Below are 12,289 nucleotides of genomic sequence, written 5' to 3' on the forward strand. Positions count from 1 at the left end.
GTTCCCAGGCTAAGAAAATATTTCAAAATTTTTTTTACAATTAAAAGTCACTGACTTTAGTGTCTGTATCCTCTTTAAAGGCTACATTTTCACAAAGGCAGCATTCTTGTAAAACCCCTTTGTGGAAAGGAAAAGCTATATTTAGAAAGCCCACTCTGTGTCCAGGGTGTTCTCAAGTCATACTGCTATTTATAACCAGGTGTAGGCCAGTAGGACAACACATCTGCTTTGACTAATAACCGCCCAGGTTTCTTAGAGTGAAAGATAAGTTTTTCATTATTCTAAGCTTTGACCTTAGAAAGTATTGAAATCAAGAATTGTTTTAATTTACTTTCTGAATTGTCCAGTTACATGGACTGATATGAAATGTGATTTAAAAGGTTGCATGTAAGTTTGAACATATAGCTACTGTTTCATCACAGACCTCTTAACAGATAAATATATGCAACCATTTTGAGTTTCTGCAAGGGATAGCTCTGTATAGTTTCTTTCCCTTATAAATTTCATGCCAATTTACTCCATTTCTAAAGGCAGGTAGACATTCATAAATTTCTCTAAGAACTTATTTTCATTTCTATGAATCTTTATTTTAATACTGAGGACTTTACCAAATTCATAGACATTTGATAGAGTGAAAAACAATGCATAATTAAGGAAAAATAAAAAAATCTCAAATAGAAAATAAGATATTATGCTGTTAATAACATAAATCAACACAAATAGACTAAAAATTTGACCACAATTTTTACAATGGTATAAATGAGCTTTTTAACTTTGCAATTTGCCAAGAAAAAGAGGATTACCTAACTTAGGGATCTTTTCCTCTTATTTTGTATTTTTTTAACAATCTCAAAAATTATAGAAAAGTTAAAATGACAATAAAAACAATTTATTTCCCAAACCATTCGAGAATAGCTGCCAACACAATGCAATGTCTCCCCCAATCCTCTAGTATTTCCTACAAACATATATTCAATATATTCAAGTATAATCATAAAAATCAGGAAATTAACACTGACTCATTACTACATGGCTATCTAATATTGAGTCCCCTTTCCATTTTGTCATTTGTCCCAGTCAAGCCATTCATAATAAAATGATCAGCCCAGAATCACATATTGTATTTAGTGGGCCTCTTTAGTATTAACCTTGAAAATTTTCTCAGGCTTCCACTAAATTAGATTAACTAGAAAATTTTAATGACTATAAATCAGTTATTTTGTAGGATTTAGTTTGTATTTGTCTCATTAGATTCAGGATATGTATAATTGGCAGGAATAACACAGTGGTGAAGCTTTTGTTCTTCTTACTGCATCCTACCAAACAATTTTGGCAAACTTTTAACTTGTAACCTTACTGGAAAATTATTTTACTTATTTGAGTAAGGGGTGTCAGTCTGTATTCTCCATTGTAAAGTTATTTTTTCTCCTTTAATATTAATAATTTTGTGGTAAACTACTTTGTAATTATCTAAATATCCTGTTCCTCACCAAACATAATTTGATCCTCTTTCTCTTTTGTCACCTGATGCTCAGTTCCATCTCATTGGTTAGTTGTATGATAATTAATACTGAATCTGATCTCCTTATATCTCAGCAAATAAACCAGCCTGTTGTACAGTCACTAAATCGTGTCCGACTCTTTGCAACCCCATGAACTGGAGCCTGCCAGACTTCTCTGTCTTTGGGATTTCCCAGGCAAGAATACTGGAGTGGGTTGCCAATTCCTCCTCAAGGGGATATTCCCCACCCAGAAATCAAACCTGTGTCTCCAGCCCCCAGCTTGGTGTCTCTTAAAGGACTGAACACCATGTGCAACAGAATCAACTGAGGTACTTGCTAAAATTCAGATCCATGGACCCTGTCATGATATCTGTTCAGAAGTTCTATAGTGGGTAATGGGTATTTGGAAAAGATCTTAGCTAATTCTCATTAATTAAATATTGATACTTAAATTATGTCTAATCACTCAAAGTTCACGGTTTAAAACACACAGGTCTCATCAATTACAGTTCTTTTTTGTTTTAGCTTTATCAATTCACATTTGCTATTTAACCAGCCTGTAAACTGCTACATGTGTGAGCAGTCTCCAAAGTAAAATGTATCTGTCTTTTGCAAAAATATCTTCTACCAAACAACTACAAAATGAAATGTAAATGCCATCTAAGATCTCTGTTGGGAGGATTCTTACCGATTTTCTTCCAGGTTTTAGGGAATAGCAAGTGCAAAAGCTCTGATACTGGGAAGGCCATTGCAGAAAGAAATTCTGGGTGTGGTTATGTGAGACAGTAGTAGCAGTAGATGAGTAGATGAGTTTGTCTTTATGACCCCATGGACTACAGCTTGCCAGGTTTCCCGGTCTTTCACTATCTCCTAGAATATGCTCAAACTCACATTTATTGAATTGGTGATTATCTAACCATCCCATCCTTTGTCACCCCTTTCTCCTTTTGCCCTCAATCTTTCCCAGCATCAGGGTTTTTTCCAATGAGTCAGCTCTTCGCATCAGGTGGTCAAAGTACTGGAGTTTCAACTTTAGCATCAGTTCTTCCAGTGAATATTCAGGGTCGATTTTCTTTACGATTGACTGGTTTGATTTCTTTTAGGACTGTCTGGTTTGATCTCCTTGCTGTCCAAGGGACCTTCAAGAGTCTTTCCAGCACCACAGTGCAAAAGCATCAATTATTTTGGCTCAGCCTTATTTATGAACCAACTCTCACATCCGCACATGACTACTGGAAAAACCTTAGCTTTGACTATATCAACCTTTGTTGACAAAGTGATGTACGTCTGCTTTTTAATATGCTGTCTAGGTTTGTCATAGCTTTTCTTCCAAGGAGCAAGTGCCTTTGAATTTCATGAGGGGTAGGGGGCATCACAAAGGAGACTGCAAATGGCCAATGAGGAGGGGAGAAATCTAGGAAAGTACGGTGTCCTGATAGCCAGTGAAACAAAACATTAATGCTGGGAATTCTGAGGTTCATTTTCCAATGTTTCCCGAATTGATGATAGTTTGAAACATGATATTTTTAAAAAAGAAATAGCAAACCAAAAAAAAAAAAGGAATAATTTTCTATCACAAGTGATTGATTGAAGTAGCATGGAAAATAGAAAAAGTTGTGAAAGGGGAATCAACAATTTAGGTTATAACAATTTTAAACAAAAGTATTCATTTAACAAAATGTACAGAATATTTAGACATTATATTTTGTCTTTGTGTCAACTGCAGCTACGGCATGCTGTAAGCAAAAGATGAAGGAGTACAGGTTAATGCCAAATAAGGGAAAAAGGTAAAATACTTGAATTCTTTATAGATTCTTTACATAGATTTCAAACCTTTATTGGTTTTGAATCTTATCATTATTTAAAACATAATTTTCTAAATAATCATAACAGTTTTAGAATCAGAATAAATTTTATGTACCTTATATAAACCTTACTTGAATACATACAGAGTTCATTTTTATGGGTGAATTATGACTTGGGTCTTTTGATTACCAAAGATTATTTCTTATTGCAATGCATTATTTAAATGTATAGATGACTGAAAATAAAAGAGCTTACCAGTGATCTCTTAATGTTTTTTTAGAAGCTATTTATGGTAAGTATTTGAACTTCGGGGAAAATTAGGACTGTAGCCTGCCAGACTCCTCTGTCCATGGAATTCTCCAGGCCAGAGTACCAGAGTGGGTAGCTCTTCCCTCTCCAGGAGATCTTCCCAACCCAGGGATCCAACCCAGGCCTCCCGCATTGCAGGTGGATTCTTTACCATCTGAGCCACAGGGACGCCTAAGAATATTGGTATCGGTAGCCTATCCCTTCTCCAGAGGATCTTCCCAACCCAGGAATCGAATGGGGTTTTCCTGCATTGCAGGCAGATTCTTTACCAGCTGAGCTACCAGGGAAGCCCAAATAATCATAACAATTTTCAGTTCAGTTCAGTTCAGTTCAGTCGCTCAGTCGTGTCCGACTCTCCGCGACCCCATGAATCACAGCACCCAGGCCTCCCTGTCCATCACCAACTCCCGGAGTTCACTCAAACTCATGTCCACAGAGTCGGTGATGCCATCCAGCCATCTCATTCTCCGTCGTCCCCTTCTCCTCCCGCCCCCAACCTTTCCCAGCATCAGAGTCTTTTCCAGTGAGTCAACTCGTCGCATGAGGTGGCCAAAGTATTGCAGTTTCAGCTTTAGCATCAGTCCCTCCAATGAACACCCAGGATTGATCTCCTTTAGAATGGACTGGTTGGATCTCCTTGCAGTATAAGGGACTCTCAATTTTAGAATGAGAATAAATCTTATATACCTTATATAAACCTTACTTGAATGCATATAAAATTTATTTTTATGGGTAAAACTATGACTTGGGTCTTTTTATTACTAAGTATTATTTCTTATTGCAACATGCTGTTTAAATGTATGGATGATTGAAAAAAAAGAACTTACCAATGATCTCTTAAAATTTTTTACAAGCTACTGATATTAAGTATTTAACATGAGGGGATATAAGCTCATGAGGATTAAAATACAAGAAGAGCTTACAAGAGGGCAAAAATGTAGGAAATCCATTTCCACATGGTTATACGAATATGAGATTTCAAGGGAAAATGATCAAAATTGCATTTATAGGGTCATGAATCAAGTGAACACTTGATTCAAGAAGTAGTTTAGAAACATAAATATGGTTCAAGAAATTCACGGGTGGTGAAAGCTGTATGTTGGATTATTTCAAAAAGTTAGACAGGACTGTTAAGTAACTTCTCTTTTTAATAACAGGATAATAGGCACATGAAAAGATCTCATTATGCCACTGACAAAGATAAAATCCCAGGACTGCATGGCTCCACAGTCGAACAGTCTAGAGCCAAATGTCCAATATAGCGCCCCTTATTAACAAGTGGCTATTAAATACCTGAAATGTGGGCAAGTGTGATTCAAGAACTGAATTTTTAATTTTATTGAATTTTATTTAAGTTAAATGTTTTTTTTTAAAACATATGTGACTAATGGTTATAGATTTGATAGCACTAAGAACCTGCAATGCAGGAGACCTGGGTTCAATCCCTGGGTTGGGAAGATCCTCTGGAGCAGGGCCTGGCAACCCACTCCAGTATTCTTGTCTGGAGAATCCCATGGACAGAGGAGGATGGGCTACAGTCCATGGAATCACAAAGAGTCAGATATGACTGAGCGACCAAGCACAAGCACAGCATAAGAGCATTTCCATTATCACAGATAGTTCTATTATTGACCAGAGTTGACCTATAACATTTTTATTTAATTTTACATTTATTCCTTTTTGCTAAGAAACTTCTCTCTCTTACTAAGAAGCAATATTAGCAAGACGGATAGATGTAAGTTCAAGATACAAAACCCTATTGGATTCTCTAATCCAGCAAAAAGAAAGAGCTTAATAATTATTTAAAATAGAAAAAAAAGTTGCCTAGGAATAAATCTAAATAAAGATGTGAGAGACATTTATGGATAAAATGACAAACCCTTATTGAAACATAAATAAATGGGGAAATACATTTTATTTATGAATAAAGAGACCATCAAAATGATGTAAAATTTCCCCAACTTCATTTAAATATTCAATATATTTACAATAAAAATAGTTAACAGAGGTTTTGCATACCAGCTAATTCTGAAATTCATATGAATGGTCGAATGTCCAAAAATAGCTCAGACACACCTAAAAAAAATCATTCCAAAGTGATCCTGAAAAACTTAATTATTCATAAGAAAACAAAGCAATTGGGAATTATTTATACATGTCACTTCTAGATACATTAATGGCTTGAATATAGAACACAGATACACTAGAACTTTCAGAAGAAAATCTACTGTATCTGTGTAGCATCAAGCTAGGAGAAAACATTTTAAGTAAGACAAAAAGGCACTAGGCTAAAAGATAAATTTGATTTCATTAAAATTGAGAGCTGCTATTTATCACCAGATAACATTAAAAAAGTAAGAAGGCAAGACATAACTTATTTGTGTCAGATATAGCTGACAAAGGATTATTTGCTTGTATTTAAAGAACAATACCAGGGCTTCCCTGGTGGCTTAGCTGGTAAGGAATCTGCCTGCAATGCGGGAGACCCGGGTTCAATCCTTGGGTTGGGAAGATCCCCTGAAGGAGGGCATGGCAATCCACTCCAGGATTCTTGCCTGGAGAATCCCCATGGACAGAGAAGCCTGGCAGGCTCCAGTTCATAGGGTCTCGGAGTCGAACACGACTGAATGACTAAGCACAAGGAACAATAAGAAAAAGTAAGAAAAAGATAAGTAACAGAATAACGCAGAAAAGATATTTTCTGGGATTCCACAGAATAGGAAACACAGGCAACTATTTAAACAAATGAAGGATACTCAACCTAATATGACCAGTGTCATAAGAAGAGGAAGAGACACCAAAGATACACACACACAGGGAAAAGGACATGTGAAGACACAGTCAGAAGGCAGTGGCCATCTGCAACTCAAGGAGAGAGATCTCAGAAAGACCCCGACTGCCAACACCTTGATCCTGGAATTCCAGCCTCCAGAACCAGGAGAAGATAAGTCTCTTTTTTTAAGCCATTGAGTCTGTGGTATATTTTTTTTAGGGGAAACCGAGCAAACTAAAAAAAAAAAAAAATGGAAGAGAATTTATACTGGCTAGATTGCCCATTCTTACTGGTGAGGCTATAGAACAGGAGGACTAAAAACAGATTCTATAGCTTTGGAAAACATTTGGCATAATATTTTCAAGTTGAATATTTTAATTTTCAGCAATTCTACTCTAGTGGTGTGCTCTTTTACTTATGTTAAATAAAATCTTGCACATGTGTACCAGGAAACATTAAAATAGATGTTCATGGAAGTACTGTTCATAATAGGTCCCAATATCATTAATAGTCTAATAAATATATTTTCTTATATTTATACAATATGGAATATTCTCCTCTGCCCATTCTCCAGGCAAGAATACTGGAGTGGGTTGCCGTTCCCTTCTCCAGTAAAATGAATGAACATGAGTTAAAACAAAATGTATGAACCTTAGAAACATGACATTGAGTAAAAAAGCAAGCACAGCAGACTAAAGTATGATATCAATTTTATAAATCTCAATAACAAGCAAAATCACATAAAGATTAAATGAGTGCTGAATAGAAAGCCAAGATGACAGTGGTTTCTTTGGTGAAAGGAAGGTGAAACCAGGGTAGAGAACAGAGAGAAGGTTCAACAATTCTGATTCGAGTTCTTAATTTTGGTGGTGTGTTTAAAGGAGTTTATTTTATAATTTCTCATAATTTATACCCAATTTAATATATTCTTTGGTATATTACCAAATAATACTTTAAAATCAAAATCCATTAGGTACCAAAGATAACTCCCAGACATTAATTATAGAAAAGAGAGTCCACTTTGAAACAACTTACATATTTACTCACAAATCTTCTGCAACTGAAGCCTTTTAACTATGAAATTCTTCAGCTTTACTATGAGAACTTTATGCTCCATAACGAAGCCACCTACTTGGGATAATCTGCCTTCTTTATTTAAGTGATATTAGTCTTCCGGATATCTAGAAATTTTAAAAACAACTGATAACTACATCTCCTGCCCATAAGATATTACAGGAAAAGGATGGAGCAGAGGAGATAATCTCGTACATTATTGATAACACAGACAAAGACAATATTGGTACAAAGTTATTTTTCCATATAGCAAATCTGAATGTTATTAATATATATCTATATAAATATGAAACATTAATCAAAGAAAATCATCAAATATGAGTACATCAGCTATTTTGCAATGAGTTCCAGGTTCTATTTTAGATTATTACTTCATATCTGAGAGAGTTTGTGTATGTGTGTGTGTATATCTGTATATCTGTGTGTTTGGTTTTGTGGAAATGGCATTGTGCTAAATTTTACATTTTTTCCTTGAATTACATGGCTTTTTGTTATCCCTTGGGAATAAAGAAGCTAGCAACAGCAGTTTACTACCTACCTGTGGAGACGTATAAATAGCAATTTTAGCTGATAGTGATTCTGAAATTGCCCTTAACTTTGTAAAAATGCTCCAAGAATCATGTTTTGCACATCCAAGGATGTGCTATCCAAATTCAAGTCATTTATGTGGACAAAGATGTCGCCTGTCATATCAGTAACAAAGGATGTTATAGGCATCAAGCCGCCAGCCACTACAGCCACCCTCAAAGCTGCACCCTGGGGGGACTCAAGATGGAAAAATCAGAATACTGGCCTTAGATACTTAAAGTGCATATCAATGGAATGATTCCAATGAGCCCAGATTCTTGCATCTTACCACATATTGAGGTGCTAAATTCATTAACTTGAGATGTCTAGTTTCTTTAATTAACAGTGATCTTTTGATGTTCCAACAACCTGGTTTTTTTTTGGCAAAAATGTTCTAAATACCCTGGCTCCTCCCTTACATCTTCAGAACAGTCCCTCAGAGTTATCTGAGAAGCTGTCTCCTGACAAGTCTTCAGTATGTCTGCTGAATAAAACGGAATTCTTAACTTTTAGGTTGTGCATTTTTTTCCAGTCAACATTTAATTGTATGGCTCATGTAGGTAAATGCCTAAATGTAATAGGATGAATTGTAAATTATTAAAACTTAATAGATTCTGTTAACTCTATCAGTAGCTGAGATCCAGGCTTTCATTTCTGGATACTTCTGTCATAGACCGTGACAAATATGAGGTCTGTATTGGTCTTAAAATTATTCTTAGAATTGTAGGGTTTCATTCTGGATGGCATCACCAACTCGATGGAGGTGGGTTTGAGTGAACTCCAGGAGTTGCTGATGGACAGGGAGGCCTGGTATGCTGTGATTCATGGAGTTGCAAAGAGTCAGACACAACTGAGCGACTGAACTGAACTGATTCTTTCAACAACTTGCTCTGTCAGTAATAGTGCTAAGTCCTGAAATATAGAAGTCAACACACAAAGAAAATACAAGGATAAAACACAGTTTCTACTATATTAACTTTTTTTCATTCATTAATTCATCCTTAAGTCATTCAACATGGTCTTCTTATTGAATAGTCAAATACACAGCTAAACACTGAGTCTATAACACAGATGAGACGGATAGGCCCTGATTTTGATGTCACTACTATCTTTTGTCCTGCCATATAATGGGACATCTTCATTATTCATTTTACTGTAAGGTTTTATCACAAACTCTGAAAAATGGAAAATTTCTTGCATATCAGTAGACAAAGGATGTGACAGTCATCAGTGATTGCAGGCATCACTGATGGTAAACTGGTGAGCCCTGAGGGAACTCAGGAAAGAAAGACTATCTACCATCTAGCAGAGATCAGACTTCAGCCACTCTCTATGGTCAGCCCTGAGGCAGCTGAAGATATGAAAACACAGGATACTGGTTCTATATAGCTGAGGTGCATATCAAAGGAATGATTTCAATGAGCCCAGACTCCTGCATCCTCCCATACAGAGAAAAGTGCTAAACTACATAACTTGGAATATCTGATTTTTCTTTAATTAACAATGATCTTCTGATGTTTGGTCTACCTGCCCTTTGTTGCAAAACTTCTATAAAACCTGGCTCCCCATCTTACCTCCTTGGAGCAGTTCTCTCAGGGTTACTTGAGATGCTGCCTCCTGATCCTGAAGTCCTAAAAATCCCCACCAAATAAAACATAACTCTCAACCTTTAGGTTGTGAATATTTTTTAAGTTGACATTGCTAATGAAAATACAATTGTCAGAGGAGTTCTGATGTGCACAGGGAACAGTGAACTCCTCTTTCTCAAGTCCCATTCTCCTCCTTGTAACTCTTTATGTGAACTCACTTTGTGCCAAGACCAAGAAGATGTGTCCCAATAAGAACCAAGCTGATTTCCTTAGAATGACTGGAACTATACCTCATTTGGGAGACTTGATGTTTAATTGTGATAAGCAACTAGAAGATCATGGAAAAACCTATAAAAACGATTTGTCTTGGGAGAAAATACTAAAAAGGGTTAACTGCCATTCCACATACCTAAGCTCATGGGACTAAATCACAGGCACCAAGATCACCAAAGGTACTTGGCAACAATGAGCTAAAAATGGAAAAAAGCATCATAATGTTATTGTACTCATTTTCCCCCAAGGTACTCTCTGATAAACACCACAACCTCCAAGGGAACTAGGGGTAGTTTCCTTGTAGGGTAGATTATAAATCCATCTTTTCCAAGCAGTTGTATCATATCCAGCTAACAGCACACTTTATTTAAGGTGATTGTATGAGGTTAAGAGTTCCTACCTGATTGGAAACCTTCTTGTCCTCAATTCATTGGCTATCCTAGATTATTTTCTCTTGAATCAGACCTCCAGACTTCTACCAGAAACTGTTCCTTTGGAGATACCAGGCCTTCCCAGAAACTCAGAAAACTGAAATGGATATAGAAAGAGAAATTATTTGTACACATAGACCTCATTTTTTAGTTTTAAGTAAACATCCAAGCATACATCTTCTAAACAGTATAATGGCTTTCGGAAAATTCATGCTTTCTAAGTTTGCATGGGCTTCCCAGGTGGCGCTAGTGGTAAAGAACCTGACAGTGCAGATGAAAAATTTTACATACTCATAAACTTAACATATTAATGTAAAAGTACAGGTTGCCTCTTGTGTCTTCAACCCAAGCAGAGACTTCAATAAAAGTCCCTGTTATCCTTTGTTCATTAAGGCACAAAGTGAGGACAAAAAGGCAGGTTTCTAAGTTGTTTTCTTTAGAATTTTCTTTCTTCAGTTTTCATCAAGCTCTTTAGGAAATTATTATTTTTACTAAACGTAATTATTCGTGAAACTTGCAGGAGAGTATTTCACAGAGACCTGTAATTTACAGTATCCATTGCACACATGCACCATGAGCTTGTCTTTTCTAGCACTGGCATTCACAAAAGTGTGTGTGCGTATGTGTATGTGCACATGTGTGTCTCTTTGTGATGAAGTCGTGGGAAGAGAATCTGTTGGCTGCTATTCAGTGATTTAGAAAGATACTAGAATTAAGAAAAAGGCTACAAGTCAAGCAATAAAGTTGTTAGATTGTGTTTCCACAATAATAATAGCGGTTTCCTTAGTAACCAAGGGGGCAGTCTCCTCCTATTCTAGTCACACCTGTTAGTCCATCTGCCTATAAATTTCATACTATCATCAATGGAAAACAAATGGCACTGTATATCCTTTCCTTTATCCATTGGCCATTCTCATATAAACTATTTTTCTCTTCAAGGTCATGCTCTTTCCAATCTGTTTAAAAGTATTAGGATGCAGGCGGAGTGACACAAAATGAGCCATGCCTTCATACGTGTAGCAGTGATGGCTCTGTAAGGAGCACTAGATTGGTAGGATGCGATAAATTGAATTCCCCTAGAAGCAGAACCTGAGGCAAGAATTTGAATGCAAACTGTTCATCTGGGAGGTTCTTCCAGAAAATGCAGGAGTGGAGTGGGATTTGAGAGCAGAGATATGGAAAAAAATCAATAGAGGTACATTACTGAACTGATTTCTCCTACAGGAACTGCTGTCAGTCCTCCAGGGGAGTTCTCTAAAACTATAGAATGTGTCTCAGAGTTATTCCAAGACGGGGTGAGAAACCTGAAGTACTTGTGTTCCATTCCCCCTCTGCCCTTAGTTGAGAGCTACACATAGATATATGAACTCCTGCATACTTCTGACCTGTCCTAGAGTGGCTAATTGCAGATGCTAGATGATTCTATCAGTATATACTGGAATAATGAGGCTGGGGAGGTATGAGTAGAGCACTGATACCATCTGATATAGTGGGGGCAGGAGGTATTAGTTACCGGCTTGCAAGTCTAAATGGATAACCTTAAATTCCTGGGTTAATGGTTTTACCTGGAGGTATTCAAACATGATGTGTCAGTAAAAATTTCCTCTATCAAATGAAGTTTAGGATCCTAAGTCCGCAATTTTCTGAAAAACTGTATCTTTGAACAGATTTTTAAAAGGTAAAATGATTAAGATTTCAAGCTGAGAATTCAAGCATTCATTCATTCACTCATTAAACAAACATTTATTGAACAGCTAGAGTATATCATGGGTTAAGCTAACACTAGTGTTACTGTTACTAAATCATTATCTTGCCATCTAGAATTAAATGTAATGTGACATCCAAATAAAATTCATAATTACAGTAAAAATTATTACCGAATGCTATAGGAAGACACAGTAAGATCTTAATTCTTGCTGTGGACAGTATATGGGAGATGACAGCAGGGCTTCCTGTAGAAGTCAA

At 36.4% G+C, this 12,289-nt stretch overlaps 1 protein-coding gene across 2 annotated transcripts in view; it reads right to left on the minus strand.

Annotated features, from left to right (window-relative positions):
• The window catches only part of PKIA (cAMP-dependent protein kinase inhibitor alpha), a 96,594-nt gene that overhangs the window by 27,119 nt on the left and 57,186 nt on the right, over nucleotides 1–12,289 (minus strand). Inside the window, exons 2-3 of one of the 2 annotated variants that reach the window (XM_088844779.1) lie at nucleotides 10,294–10,421; nucleotides 9,606–9,662 (exon numbers count right to left, since the gene is read on the minus strand). The gene's annotated coding sequence lies outside the window, so the exon portion shown is untranslated. The remainder of the gene's footprint in view (nucleotides 1–9,605; nucleotides 9,663–10,293; nucleotides 10,422–12,289) is intronic. The other variant, XM_088844778.1, reaches the window with a different exon arrangement.

The sequence above is a fragment of the Moschus berezovskii genome, chromosome 16 (assembly GCF_049115385.1).
Source record: "Moschus berezovskii isolate FMDL1 chromosome 16, NW_MosBer_1.0, whole genome shotgun sequence".
Classification (NCBI taxonomy): Eukaryota; Metazoa; Chordata; class Mammalia; order Artiodactyla; family Moschidae; genus Moschus; species Moschus berezovskii.